The sequence below is a fragment of the Patella vulgata genome, chromosome 1, assembly GCF_932274485.2.
Source record: "Patella vulgata chromosome 1, xgPatVulg1.2, whole genome shotgun sequence".
Classification (NCBI taxonomy): domain Eukaryota; kingdom Metazoa; phylum Mollusca; class Gastropoda; family Patellidae; genus Patella; species Patella vulgata.
Window position 1 is genome coordinate 92,406,008 of NC_065879.2, and position 16,131 is coordinate 92,422,138.

Here is a 16,131-nt window from a genome sequence, read left to right on the forward strand (position 1 = left end):
TAACCATATTGTGATGGAGTTGCGTCCCTTTGGAATCCGACACGGTGCCGATTTCCAGGAACTGCCACTTTCCACAGGGGTTTCCGTCCTCAGTAATATTTTAGATCATTAATTTCGTGTTTATTTTCATAATTATAAGTAAACTTTTGAGCGTATCTGCGCGTATCAGACAATTTCAATAAAAAAGAAAACAATTTATTAAAAGCCAACTTATCGCATGTCAACCGCCATTAGGCCTAACCATTTTTTGGGACACGCTTGGATACTCTCTAGGAGAATTACGTGGTTTCCGACCCAAATTCCGTCAGAAAAGTCTGTACTGGCTCGGCAAATACATGACCCAAAAACAGATCGAGTGGGGTTGAAAATCGTCCATAGCTGAGCGCAACACCGTCTGAGCCTCCTAGCGGTGGAACCGACCGCTATTATTAGCCCGGTCGAGGCAGAACAGTAGGACGATAAGTCCGATTTCGTTTTACTTTCGTTTTGGGATACATAAAATATTTGGTTCATTAAGGATTAAAAGATTATATTACATGTTCACGAAGACCTCTTAAACTGGCTTTTTCCACATTCATCCATCTAATATGTTCACGTTTGGCTTCCACACTAGCCAAATGGGGCTCATCGTGATCTACCTTGCTGTGGTTGGTGCATGTGATCTCCAACATTTTTAAAATCTTAATTTGTGAATCATCCCTTCTACTAATTCGTGCGAAATAACTACCGGTATCCAATATGTTCTTGGGATGGTGTTACGAAACATCTCATTTCCGGAACCGGAAATTGCCCGACATGCTGTCTGCTTTTGTAAACACTGGCCAAGGGATTAAGAAAAAGAATACTACCGACTCGTTGGTTTTATTTACAAAAGGCAAGTGAATAAGAAAGACGGTACGTGAATTAAATCATTTGTTATGTGAGTTTATTTATGTAAATATTTTGTATGCTGTTCGACTAGAGTGGGGGTGAGTGAGATTACTTTCTATGTCGTCGTGTATGATTGATATGGTAACAGACATTGCCTGAGTAGAGCGAAGTTGATGTGATTGTTGTTAAATATAAAAACCTTTATAATTAAGTTTGTTAAATAATCTCGTTTTTCCCACTTGATTTTAATTTATATCTAAATTGTATTAAACATGTGAAAATTATTTACATTGACGTCATTGATTAAACGCGTCATAAAAATATTTCTACAAGACGCGTAATCTCGCTTGGGCAAGGTTTGGTAAGTTGCAGGGTTGTAAAAATCAACTAAGCCCGACACCGGGGCTACCAAGAATAACTTACAGGCTAGTGATCTATTTAGCCGTACTATTCCTGGGCTAGTGCCCTTTCACTGGTTTGTGAATTAAACTAGTGACGATATAGATAAATAAACTGTAAAATATCCCACATTTATTTCTCAAATTCCAAGAAAAACTCAATCATAACAATAAATTTTCTGTAGTGAAACTTAAAGCCGTATGGACATTTTTTGTACCCCTTCTATTCATTCATTCTTGACATTTCATTTCTCCATCTTGCACGCTTTGACAGGTCACGTATAAACCAGTTGAAATCAGGTTGATTTAAAAACAAAAGACTCGCTTAAACTTTATATTAGATAATTAGATTAGTTCTGACATAAATATTTGAAAGCATACCTTTGTATTTTAAATACAAGATAATTTTGATTATTTAACATGTCAGGTATTTCCAAAGAATTTACTACACGTGTTCATTACACACACGCCATGATGAATGGTTCCAGTGACCCATGTGTCATCAACTTTGACCCTATCGGCACACAGCATGGCACTTGAGTGATAACATAAACAATTTACTATCCTGTCTATTTTAATATTATATCAGCACATCAAACTGATTTGTTTCATTTTGAGACTCTTTATAGAGTGACCAGGTAAATAAACACGGTAAAGCAATTAATTTGTCAATCAGTCGAAGCTATCTCGTGTTTTGCAGTAAGTGCTAATAATAATATAATGTATACAAATTTTCGAGCGCTGAATTAAAGGATGTTAATTTACCGTGATATATTACAAATGACATGTGCTATATGAAGTATTTATATGATCTTAAGTGAAAGAAAACATTGTTGTGGCTACCATTTCTGGTTTTGAAGGTCAGATATGATATGAAAACGAATCGGTTTGTAGGTTTTTGAACATTTCACCAGTACAACCAAACCGTGACTGGTTAACCAAGTATCCGTATACATCCTTAATTATTAGGCAATCAAGTCTACGATCTTTATTAAAAACGATAGGTTGGCAGGCAACAAAACATGCCCAAATATTGGAGATTAAATCTTGTAACTTGTCGAACTATGGACTACTGGATATTAATGCCGGGCTAGTGCCTGACAGTAGAGTACTAGCCCTGGGCTAGTGGATTCAAAAAAATTTTTACGCCCCTGGTAAGTTGGCATGTGTGCCATTTTTGCCTAGAAATGGTTCCACTACTGATGTCTTCAGCCGCAGTAGTGGCTCATCCTACAGAGTTCCTTTGCGCAAGTTTTTTAGTCAAATGACTAGAAAAAGGTTACTGGCCTATAGCTCCCTTAATTTACACATAAACTGGCCCAAGACAGTACTGCACATAGCTTAACATATAATAAATCAATTCCCATTGAAATAAAGGTGAAGCCTTACCGCATAATTATATAATTTGATGAAACCCAACTGCTACGCGAAATTTCAACTGGCCAGTGTCATGGCGGCTTGCGTTATACGTCATTACAAGAAACATTGCTATGCAAATGTAGAACGCATTACCACAAAGAAAAACTGTTCGGTAACTATTTTAGTGGTCCAGTCTTCACTATTTGTCATAGAATTACTTATTCCAATACAAACTGTAATGATATGTGTTGACAATTGTACGTTTGAACCTATTTGAACTTGCGTAAGGAGTCTCAGACTGTATCAATTGTAACGTTAAACACACAGTATAGTTACCAGTATAGTTACTAATTTTTGCCCAGTGTATCCAGAACAATAGGACGTTAAACCCAATTTCATTTAATTTTTCGTCAAAACAACGATTGATTATTGTTTTTCATAACATTTCTGCCACATTCAACTGCAATCAAGCATATAATCCTACCTGACACTACACGGGTACAAATCATGTCTTTTTAAATCAAAGCGATAATAGCCTGGCTCTCCGGCATTTTAAATTTTACATCTTTGACATCATAAAGGTGGGACGTCATGTACAAATAGAAGTACTAACCTGATACGAGTTGCGCAGGAATTTATAATACACCGTGATTAGAAATATTCGTATCAATTTTGATAAAAACAACACTTGATTTAATTTATTGACAATATTTGCAGATAAACTGAAGTTATTTCACTAGAGGGGGGTGCGTATGTTTAATAGTATGTTGATGGCGTGCACGTAAAAGATCCCTTGGCAGTTGGAATTTGATATAAGAGTAGACTATTGCCCGGGCAAAATTTCCCCTCATAGCACACTGTATGGCATATGCCTGTCTCCATTAACCCAGTTTAGGAGTAGGACATAATTTTTATCCCATTTAAAAAAACATATTATTATATCACCGTTAAACCCTAAGGGCGGCCGAGTTCAAATTTCGTGAAAATTGGTCCAAAACTGACAGACAAAATACATCACCGTTATACCCTAAGGATGGTTGAGTTCAAATTTCGTAAACATCCAACCAAAACTGACAGACAAAATGGCCACGCCTTGTAGTCAAATAGCATAAAAATATGGTATATCAATGTTGTGGACACTGTAGAGGTCACAATTTTAATCCGATTTTGATGAAATTTGAAATGCATGTTTATAACCCAAAGATCTTGGTTGCTTTCGATATTCGTGCATATCGGATTGTTACTTCCTGAATTATGGCCCCTGATTGTACAAAAAATGGCGTTTTTAGCTTGAGGTCCCTCTAGATGTCACAATTTTTATCCGATTTAAAAAAACCTTTGAATATATGCCCTTATGATGGTTGAGTCTGAATTTCGTACAAATCGGACCAAAACTGCCGGACAAAATGGCTGCCCCTCGTACGCAAATATTGTAAATATATGGTATATCGAGGTTTTGGACCCTCTAGAGAGAGGACACAATTTTGATCCGATTTTGATGAAACTTCAAATACATGTTTATAACCCAAAGATCTTGGTTCCTTTCAATATTCATGCATATCGGATCGTAACTTCCTGAATTATGGCCCTTGATTGTACCAAAAATCACTTCTTTTTTTGAGCTTGTTCTCTGTCCATCTCTTGCAAAATGTGGGCGTATTTTGCATGGCAACCGCTGTTGATAGTATGTCCTAATAGTATAAAGTTAACTTATTTTCAAGACGTTACATGTAATTAAGTTTGCCAGGTGAAACTAAAGGCACCCAATAGTAGCTAAAAACAAGCACATCAGTATATCTCAACGTTTTTAGCTACATTCTCGTAGCTACAACAAAGGGCAATACTCGTTCAGTATTCTATGATAGAAAATTTGACCGGATACAATGTGCAGTATTGTATTAGGCAAAATTTTAGGCTCTCTCTCTCTCTCTCTCTCATTTTACAGACCTTGTAGTCTGGATTATATATGTTTCCGTGGATCGTCGCCAACTCGTGTATTTACTGGGTGTGTGGAGGGATCAGATGGCCACAGGCACATAAGATCAAGTAACCTAGTTTCAATTCCCCACTTGTACCTACATTACAAGATGATCTAGTTTGTGTGTGTTTACGTTAAATCACATTTCTCTCTTTCTCTTTCTGCTTATTTACTATTTAGACTTGAATATCAAGTCATAAGATAGCTTTCTACAACCCGAACCTCCTCGCCAACATTTAGATAGTGAGCTGGCTATTCTTGCTATAATAGTTCAAAAATAGATAATGCAACAGGATATTGTTATAATTTATTATTAGATAAAGAACATGAAACATTGTGATATTTGGTACATAGTGGTATTTGTTGGTACATTGTGGTATATTGTGGTACATTGTGGTATTTGTTGGTACATTATGGTACAGTGTGGTATTTGGTGGTACATTATGGTATTTGTTGGTACATGGTGGTATTTGGTATATTGACGTATTTGTTGGTACATTGTGGTAAATTGTTGGTACATTATGGTATTTGTTGGTACATTGTGGTATTTGGTGGTACATTGTGGTATTTGGTGGTACATTATAGTATATGCCAGTACATTGTGATAATGGTTGTTATATTTACAGATATAGAGTATGGCACATTGTGATATTTGTAACCTCCATTTAAACTCTGTTGAACAACTTGTACAACATAAAACTGGAAAAACACATCTTAAAAATTTAGCTATAAAGAATGGTGATATCCCAACTCCAACAGGTGAGTGAGAATTACTTTTTATCATGGATGGGACGAAAAACCGAGGTCCTGTACTGTATTGCTCCGATTGGGCTAATTAAGACGGCCATACGCAATACAGTGTGCTTCGAGTGAAATTTTGTCCAGGCTCCAAAGCCTACACTTATTTCAAATTCCAACTGTCAAGGGATCTTTTTTATGCACTGCATTGTGTACACAGGACCTCGTTTTTTTGTCCCATCCGAATGACTAGACAGCTGTATGCACAGGACCTCGGTTTTCTGTCCAATCATCAGAACTCTGCTCAGAATAAAAGTAATTATACCGTACTGAGAACAGTCAATTCTTTATCTAAATGTTACATAATATTCCAACCTCGTGTGTTTTCTCCGGGTCGTCCAGTTTCCCCCCACTGCTAAAGAGCCCTACGCGCATGCAAATTATTGAAATAAAATTAAACCATATATTAGTCCCAAAATGACCTAGTTTGTGTCGCGTGGACGTTAAACCCCATTTCTCTCTCTCTTTTATTAATGTACCGATATTCCCTTTAACAGAACGAATAAGTCCACTAATATTTCAGTGAATTTTTCTTTGGTGTATTTGATTCTTGAAGCCTTTCACATATATTTGTATCTTCCATGGCTGTGGAGGTCTTTTTATGGCAGGGGGGTTGGATGGCCGAATGTTTAGCACGTGCACGCTGTATCACGAGGACTGTCATTGAGTCAACTGGCGTGGTTTCGAATCCTCGGTTGTACGTGACAAGGAGTAGGGTCACCTGTCCAACCTTGTGGGTTTTCTTTGGGTCCTCCGGTTTCCTCCCCTACATGCAAGCGAATTATTGAAATATAAATTAAACCATATGTTAGTCCCGAAATGACATAGTTTGTGTCGCGTGGACGTTAAATCCCATTTCTCCCTCTCTCTTACATAATGTATCTTTACTCATACTGGGAACAACCAGCTCTTTATCTAAATCTTACATAATGTATCTTTACTCATACTGGGAACAACCAGCTCTTTATCTAAATCTTACATAATGTATCTTTACTCATACTGGGAACAACCAGCTCTTTATCTAAATCTTACATAATGTATCTTTACTCATACTGGGAACAACCAGCTCTTTATCTAAATCTTACATAATGTATCTTTACTCATACTGGGAACAACCAGCTCTTTATCTAAATCTTACATAATGTATCTTTAAAAAGATTGACCCTGTATATATTTCAGTTTGTTCAAAACAAAGAGGAAATCATGTGATTGGTAACCAACGACAACAGATAATGTTTGTAAAAGCTGGTTTAACAGATGAAGATCAAACACAGCAGGTTAGCTTACTATGATTTTATACTCCCACATGTTCATGTAGTCGCCCCTGTTCATCTGTCCATCCACAATGTGTTTGTGGACACTCTACAGGTTACAGTTTTTATCAAATTATGGCGAAACTTGAAATACAGACTTATATCCCAAAAATCTTGGTTCTTTTTGATTATAAGTTCTCCATTCAGGAAATTTTAAGAATGACTACAGGCCTTCATGTTTAAAAAATCATAGGGAGCTGGAAAAGGCTTTCCTGGGATTGTAAAAATTGAAAGTTGCTATCCTTGAAAATACCAATCTGATTAGAATACAGATCTATATTCCGTTTCGTTTTTTTATACTTTCGATGGCCTAAACTACATGAAGATCTGACCAGTTATAGTGAAAGTTCACAGCAGGGTCAAAAGACTTATGACCTATGACGTCAGACATTTGATTAACCAATCAGCATTAATGTTACTAGTGGATTACCCACAGTTCCGTGAAAAACACGCCTAAAGCTCATCGTAACAGACAGTTTCATTGGCTTATCCCTGACACCATTCAGAACAAGAGTTAATTAACAACTTTTCAAGATCAAAGTGTAGTAAAGACGAAATTTTGAACTATAAAAACGAAATGAAATAGGATCTGTGTTTTAACCAGATTGGGAAAATACGGACAGCAGATGGCATGTACGATCATAACTAATACTTTATATCAATGTTCTTATATACTTTTTATCGGCTGTTTTTTGTCAGCTTTAGCCGATTGATGTTTGATCTAGTCGATTAATAAAACAATGAACCGGCCATTTTCAAAAGGTGTACCTAATTGTCGTTATTTTTGTGGTAATCGCATACATCAGGATACGACATTCTCCACAACAAATTACCAAGAATTATTTTTGTTGAAGTCTAGTTATATTAAAGGGAATGGAAGCTTATAATTAACCCATTTCCTACCGGGACCTTATTTGGCCCAATTCCCGCCGGTTCGTTTCAAAATGGATTAAGAAGCCTGCTTTATATTATGTTTCTTTTAAATAGAATAAATACACTTCAATATTTTCTATATTTTATTGGTATACTGACTTTAAGTTCATGTCAATAATATTCCTCAGTAATTACAAGATAAAAAATGAAATACATATAGTTCATAATGTCTAAAACATTGTGGGGGGTTGGATGGCTGAATGGTTAGCACGTGCACGCTGTGCGCTGTATCATAAGGTCTGTCATTGAGTCAAGTAGTGTGGTTTCGAATCCCTGGTTGTGTGTGACAAGGAGTAGGGTCGCCTGTCCAACCTCGTGAGTTTTCTCCGGGTCCTCCAGTTTCCTCCCACTGCTAAAAGACCCCTATGCGCAAGCGAATTATTGAAATCAAATTAAACGATATGTTAGTCCCGAAATGACCTAGTTTGTGTCGAGTGGACGTAAAACCCCATTTCTCTCTCCCCTGAGAAACATTGTTTATCTTTATTTTTAAAAAAAATAGTATTTTAGAATTTATTGATAGCTTAAATGAAATGACAATGGCAATCGTCTTCCAGGTATTATCTAATTTTGACAGTGCTAGTCAAATCTTTGACATCTCTGTTGTGTCGGTCGGAGGTCAGAAGAAGCGCCTACTTCTGTCACGACAAAAGTTATATCGCACAGTGATGTTTCTGGTGACACTACAGCGTCTATTAGCTCTTATGTGCCATTTAACTATTTTTGTAGTTTGAAATGCCCTATATCAACTACCCATGGTGCCATAAATGATATTAGGGGATCACGGTGGCTAAGTGGGTAAGGCGCTGGCTCGCTAGCCTGGAGGTCAGGTGTTCGATCCCTGCATTGGCCGAGAAAGTTCATCCAGATTTTCCGACGTGGTTCTCCCTTGTCAGTGATGCAGGACGGAGGGGCTGACAAGGACAGCTGTCTAGTCGTTCGGATGGGACGAAAAACCGAGGTCCCGTGTACACATTGGCGTGCACGTAAAAGATCCCTTGACAGTTGGAATTCGATATAAGAGTAGGCCGTAGTGCCGCTGTCCGGGCAAAATTTCCCTCATAGCACACTGTATGGCGTATGCCCGTCTTCATTAGCCCAGTTCGGAGCAAAACAGTAGGACGTTAAACTCCTGTAGAATGTTAAACCCAAATGCATTTCATTTCATTTCACTGAATTTCATTTTGTTAATGACGACAGGTTATTCTGTCTACTATGCGAAAACTTTTATCCATATAGCCGCAGCCGCACTACGAACTACACCTGTAGGACATTAAACCCCATGATTAAACATCATTTTATTTAGTTAGTTAGCGGAGAGATAGAATTTTAGCTCTTAAAGCGACAATTTCATATTTTCTAAGAAAGTCAAAACATAATTATTTCTATGTCTTTTGCTCAATAGGTTATCAACTCACTATTATACGACCATGGGCATTATTTCCCACCCTTAAAAATCATTGACACAGGAAATAATAACACAATTACCTTCCTTGGTTTCCTATTGCCTCCATGCATTAGCTACCTTCAAACGTTGGAATTTGAAGTTGAAAATGATATTTTTGCCAATTTCTCAGCTGGCAATAGTGAATTATAGGATTAATAGGAATATTCTTTAATGAGGTAGGACTGTTTATGGATACCATCTATTTTAGGGCTTTATTTTAATAAATTTTAAAAATATAACTTAAAAATATGAAATTGTAGCTTTAAACAATAAAAATGTTGCGTCCATGAATGAATACACAGGATTATATATATTTGTTCATTTTATAGAAATCAAGTTCATCACTGGAACCGTTGGGTTTTGATATCGACCCGGAACGCGATGTGTATCAGCCCGGAGAAGATGTGTTGGGTCGTAAACGTAAAGCCCAGTCATCTTTCTGTAATCACTGTCAAAAAGAGTTGAACTCTGACCTCCAGGCCTCTCAACATTATGCTAGTGATAAACATATGAAACGGTTAAAGATGGGCACAGAGACCAATACACAAGGTAGGTAGATTTGTTAATAGTAGGTCGTAGCACTGCTGTCAGTGCACAATGACTCCCAATTCCCCACTGTATGGGGTATGCCTATGTTCATTAGCCCTGGGAGTTGAATGGCCGAATGGTTAGAATGTGCGCATTGTGTCATGAGGTCTGTCATTGAGTCAACTGATGTGGTTTCGATTCCCTGGTTGTACGTGACAAGGAGTAGGGTCGCCTGTCCAACCTCGTGAGTTTTCTCTGGGACCTCCGGTTTCCTCTCACTGCTAAAGACCCCTACTCGCAAGCGAATTATTGAAATAAAATCGAAAAAATATGTTAGTCCCAAAATGACCTAGTCCGTGTGGAGTGGACGTTAAACCACATTTCTCTCTCTCTATCTCTCTCATTAGCCCTGGGGGTTGGATGACCGAATGGGTAGGATGTGTCCATTGTATCATGAGGTCTGTACGTGACAAGGAGTAGGGTCGCCTGTCCAACCTCGTGGGTCTTCTCTGGGTACGCTGGTTTCCTTCCACTGCTAAAGACACCTACGCGCAAGCGAATTATTGAAATAAAATTGAACCATGTATTAGTCCCGAAATTACCTAGCTTGCGAACATTAAACCCCATCTCTCTCTCTCTCTCCCTCTTTCTCTTTCTCTCTCTCTCTCTCTCTCTCATTAGCCTTGTTGGTGGAGAGGAGAGAAGTAGGACGTTAAACTTCATTTTAAGGATATCACTGTGGGTAAGATGCTGGCTCGCTAGCCTGGAGGTCGGGTGTTCAATCCCTGCATTGGCCGAGAAAGTTCATCCAGATTTTCCGGCGTGGTTTCCCCTTGTCAGTGATGCAGTCGTTCGGATGGGTCGAAAAACCGAGGTCCGTTGTACATATTGACGTGCACGTAAAAGATCCCTTGGTCATTGGAATTTGATATAAAAGTAGGCCGTAGCGCCGCTGCCCTGGCAAAATTTCCCTCATAGCACACTGTATGGCGTATACCCGTCTTCATTAGCCCAGTTTAGGAGCAGAACAGTAGGACATTAAACCCCATTTCATTTTATGTTACTTAACCAAAATTTGGACTGAATTTCAACAATTTCTTGAGTTTTGCTGTTGTTCACCTTGTACATCTTGTCATCCAATTGGTGTGACATTAGTTAAACATATTGATAGTAGCAAAAAAAACAATGCCTATAGAATATCAACAGTTGAGTTGATATTTACCATCAAATATTGGTTGATAGGTTCTGTCCAATAATAATCACGGTTTCTGGTCAATCTGATTACAATACAGATCTATATTTCGTTTCAATATTTTTATACTTTCGATGGCCTACACTACATGAAGATCTGACAAGTTATGACCCTATGACGTCGGACATTTGATTAACCAATAAGCGTTGATGTTACTAGTGGATTACCCACAGTTCCGTGCAAATCACACCTAAAGCTCGCCGTAACAGACCGTTTCATTGGCTTATCCTGACACCATTCAGAACAAGAGTTAAATAACAACTCTTCCAGGTCCTAGTGTAGTAAAGACAAGTAAAACGAAAGTTTGAACTATAAAAACGAAACGAAATAGGATCTGTGTTTGAATCAGATTGGTTTTCTGTCATATGTTTTATTATTTCAGGAACATCAGTGAAAAAAACATCTCCCAAGGTACCACCCGTACCTTTGCAGACCGCAGCAGATATAACACCCATCCCTTATCCTCCAGCATTTTTATCATCAACATCTCCCCCTCCCCCTCCTCCACCAGTTGCCCCTACTAAACCTAATACAGCAGTTCCTGGGTCACTAGAACCACCAAAACCTACTACAGCAGTTCCAGGGTCACAAGAATCACCAAAAGCTACCCACGGTTTTATGTTTTGTAGTTTTTGTAATTTAAGTTTAAATTCAGCATCACAGATAGACGCCCACCGATCAGGTAGAAACCCAAAAAACATCATGTACACACACTCGTATTCAATCTGAGCAAAATACAGATCTATGTTTTTTTATACTTTCAATGGCCTCTACTACATGATTATCTGACCGTTTGTGGTAGGTCGCGTCATACAAGCGACTTTTGACCTTATGACATCATACATTTGATTTACCAATCAGCGTTGATGTTTCTAGTGGGTTACCCACAGTTCCTTGTACCTCACGCCAAAAACTCAGCATAACAGACTGTTTCATTGGCTAATCCCTCATGTCAACCAGAACACATCAATGATAACAACTCTTTCAAATCCTAGTGCAATCTGTTTCACAGAGATCTAATATCTCTGTAACAGATGACTATTTCGACACATAACATCACGCGGCGTCAATCATTGGCTCAATATAGCGCGTGCATTGTTTACATAAGATGTTACTGATTCAGGCTAAATGGTGAATTTTACTTATTTTAATACCCACTTACACTAAATAGGAAATAATTTTTACCTACAAACAATTCAAACGTCTTTATTTTTCTAATAAATGAAAAAAAATGTTTTAGAATTTAATTTGTCGCAGGACAAAAGTTAATATTCTTGGCTCATTAAGTCGCATCGATGTCATCCTTATCAGTGATTGTAGCAGCCTAGCGAAAATTCACTGATGATCAGTGTGATCCTAGTGTAGTAAAGACAAGGAAAACGTAATTTTGAACAATAAAAACAAAACGACGTAGGATCTGTGTTTTAACCAGATCGGGGGATCACGTGGCTAAGTGGGTAAGATGCTAGCTCGCTAGCCTGGAGGTCGGGTGTTCGATCCCTGCATTGGCTGAGAAAGTTCATCCAGATTTTCCGGCGTGGTTCTCCCTTGTCAGTGATGCAGGACGGAGGGGCTGACAAGGAAAGCTGTCTAGTCGTTCGGATGGGACGAAAAACCGAGGTCCCTTGTACATATTGGCGTGCACGTAAAAGATCCCTTGGCAGTTGGAATTCGATATAAGAGTAGGCCGTAGTGCCGCTGTCCGGGCAAAATTTCCCTCATAGCCCACTGTATGGCGTATGCCCGTCTTCATTAGCCCAGGTTAGGAGCAGAACAGTAGTACGTTAAACCCCATTTCATTTCATTTCATTTAACCAGGTCGACTTGGATGGTATTTTAATCGATAAATATTTAAAACGGAAGGGGGTGGGGTGGGGATGGATGGCCGAATGGTTTTGAGACTCGAGAAAACATGGTGGACACACAATGCCAATTGAATTATAAATATATTTTATTATAATAAAAAAATACCAACGATTTAAATAAAATTTATTTTAACAATACATTTATTTAATACATGATTCACAGATTGAATAAAATTTATTTTAACAATACATTTATTTAATACATAATTCACAGATTGAATAAAATTTATTTTAACAATACATTTATTTAATACATAATTCACAGATTGAATTGAATAACATTTATTTCAACAATACATTTATTTAATACATAATTCACAGATTGAATAAAAATTATTGTAAAAAGATAAATCAAGAAAATAAATGTTGTATAGATATAACAGTTGCTATTTATCAGGTTCTTTTTTGCTATCTCTGGGTACTGGATACTAATTACTATAATTGTTCGGGGGGATGGATGGCCGAATGGTTAGCGTGTGCGCACTGTATCATAAAGTCTGTCAATTAGTCAACTGGCGTGGTTTCGACTCCCTGGTTGTATGTGACAAGGAATAAGGTCGCCTGTCCAACCTCGTGGGTTTTCTCCGGGTCCTCCGATTTCCTCCAACTGCTGGAGTCCCCTATGTGCAAGCAAATTATTGAAATAATTGAAATGTTAGTCCCATAATAAACTAGTTTGTGTCAAGTGGACATTAAACCCCATCTCTCTCTCTCTCTCCCTCTCTCTCCCCCTCCCTCTCTCCCTCCCTCTCTCTCTCTCTCTCTCCCTCTCTCTCTACTCTCTCTCTCTCTCTCTCTTTAAAAAGGAAAAAACATTTAGAACATTACATCATTACATTATTTTCTATCTAAAAATTACATTCTGTCATAAAAAGTAACTGATTTAATTTGATATAATATTCACTTTTCATTATCTATTTAGAACTAGAACTGTAGGCTATTTATCTAAATCTTACATAATGTATCTTTAAGATTGATAGCATGCTATTTACCTGAAATGAAATTCTGATGAGTTTTTTTCTGTACTTGTAGGTGCTCGACATAAGAAGAACGTAGCCAAGGCCCAGATTCAACAACTGTCAACCGTTACTTCAACAACTAAACAATGATTCTGATCAACAACTAAACAATGATTCTAATCAACAACTGTCAACTGTTACTTCAACAACTAAACAATGATTCTGATCAATAGCTGTCAACAACTAAACACTAATTATAATCAACAACTAAACAATAATTATAATCAACTGTCAACAACTAAACAATAATTATAATCAACAACTGTCAACAACTTCTAAGTGTAGTGTTTATGTACTGTTGACTAGTGATGGGTATTGCGACTATCCATAATGTGTGACATGGATAATTAAGAGTGACCAGTTACTTAGTGATGCCGTTGTGTTTTCATCCTTCAACAAATCCACAAGGAATTTAAGTGATTATATATGATAAGTCACTGATTAACATCGAATCTAGTCATTTTGGTTGTGGTTCATCAATAGAACTGTTTAGCTGTGCTAGTGTGATGGAGATAGAGTTGTGGTTCATCAGGAGAACTAGCCGTGCTAGTAAGAAGATAGAAGGAAGGAAGGGCCAGTCCAAGGTACCAAAACCATGGATGTCACATGCTAGGGAGGGGAGAGGGACATATGTCATGTGCTAGTGAGGGGAGGAGGAGGAGGGGCATATGTCATGTGCTAGAAAGGGGAGGAGGGGCATATGTCACTTGCTGGAGAGGGGAGGAGGGGCATATGTCATGTGCTAGGGAGGAGAGGAGAAGGGGCATATGTCCTGTACTAGTGAGGGGAGGAGGAGGGGCATATGTCATGTGCTAGAAAGGGGAGGAGGGGCATATGTCACATGCTGGAGAGGGGGGAGGGGCATATGTCACGTGCTGGAATGATGAGGAAGGGCATATGTCACGTGCTGGAGAGGGGAGGAGGGGCATATGTCACTTGCTGGAAAGGGGAGGAGGGGCATATGTCATGTGCTAGGGAGGGGAGGAGAAGGGGCATATGTCATGTGCTAGGGAGGGGAGGAGAAGGGGCATATTTCATGTGCTAGGGTGGGAAGGAGGGGTGTATGTTGTGCTAGGGAGGGGAGGAGGGGCATACATCGTGCTAGAGAGTGGAATATGTCATGTGCTAGGGGGGACGAACGATACCATACACTTCACTCTGTGTATGTAATAAACATGATATCCTACCCCCCCCCCTTCCCTCCCTGCTACCCCCCGCCCCCTTTTCTCTCCCCTCTTTCCTTACCCGTCTCTCTCTCTCTCTCACCACACAACCTACATCCCTCTCTCTCTCCATCCCTCCCCCTTAACTCTCTCTGCCCCTACAAGCTAGAATAAAGATTAAATATAGACATGTTACAAGCTTGAATAAATGTTAAATGTATAGATGTATTATAGAGTTTGTTCTTTCAAGCCCCAACAAGCTTTTCCCTTATAGCTTCAACAAGCTTGTTCCTTATAGCCACAACCAGCTTGTCCCTTATACCTCCAACAGGTTACAATAAATGTTATATTGTTGTTGGGTGTTTAAAGCCCCATTGTGCTGCATGAGGCACTGTGGGTCAATGGGTAAGACGCTGGCTCGCTAACCTGGATGTTCTGAGTTTGATCCCCTCGTCGGCTGAGGAAGTTCATCAGGGTTTTCCGATTCCCCCTCGACAGTGTTGCTGGACGGAGGGCCTGGCAAGGGCAACTTGGAGTCATTCGAAGTGGACAAAAAATAGGGTTCCATTTTATAATCTGTTTTAGGGTTACAGGTGTTTTTGATGTCCGATGACACTGTGATATAACCCAGCCATCATTTTCTTTAAAGGGATAATAACACTCTTGCTGGCTTGACAGCTCCAGAAAATAAATAATAGCCTTATTCTAAGTATTAGATGTTTAATTGTCCTACCTGTTGTGTAAATTATCCATTACATCCTATTTTACTTGTCCAGAGGGTTCGAAAATATTTTTAAATCCAAGTCACATTTGAAAAGCTTTACTTTAGGCTTTTCAAATCATTTAGTTGAATATTTCAAATTTTTTAAATTAGGTGTGTTAGATGAAATTTGTATCATCAATTAATTGGAATACTGTAAAATAGTACAATTTGTTGACCAGAATAAAGATTAGGACATATTATTCAGCTACAGGAGTGGTATTGAGCCTTTAAGATGTGGGATCTGATTGTTGTGTGTGTTTTTAATCTGATCAAAGGCTTGGTTCCATAACTGGGAGGTCCAGGGTTCATTCCCGGTGTAGGCCAAGAAAGTTCATCAGGATTTTCCGACATGGTTCCACATTGTCAGTGGTGCATAATGGAATGCCTGGCAAGAAACAGTGTATAGTCATTCGGATAGTACCAACAACCCAGGCCCTGTGTTAAC

The 16,131-nt window shown here is 38.5% G+C and overlaps 1 long non-coding RNA gene across 1 annotated transcript; it reads left to right on the forward strand.

Annotated features, from left to right (window-relative positions):
* The first annotated feature begins 743 nt into the window (after positions 1 to 743).
* LOC126818903 (uncharacterized) lies at positions 744 to 14,466 on the forward strand. Its single transcript, XR_007679400.2, has 6 exons — positions 744 to 894; positions 5,232 to 5,364; positions 6,583 to 6,680; positions 9,426 to 9,645; positions 11,259 to 11,558; positions 13,774 to 14,466. It is a non-coding gene; the product is annotated as an uncharacterized LOC126818903 (long non-coding RNA).
* The last annotated feature ends 1,665 nt before the right edge of the window (positions 14,467 to 16,131 follow it).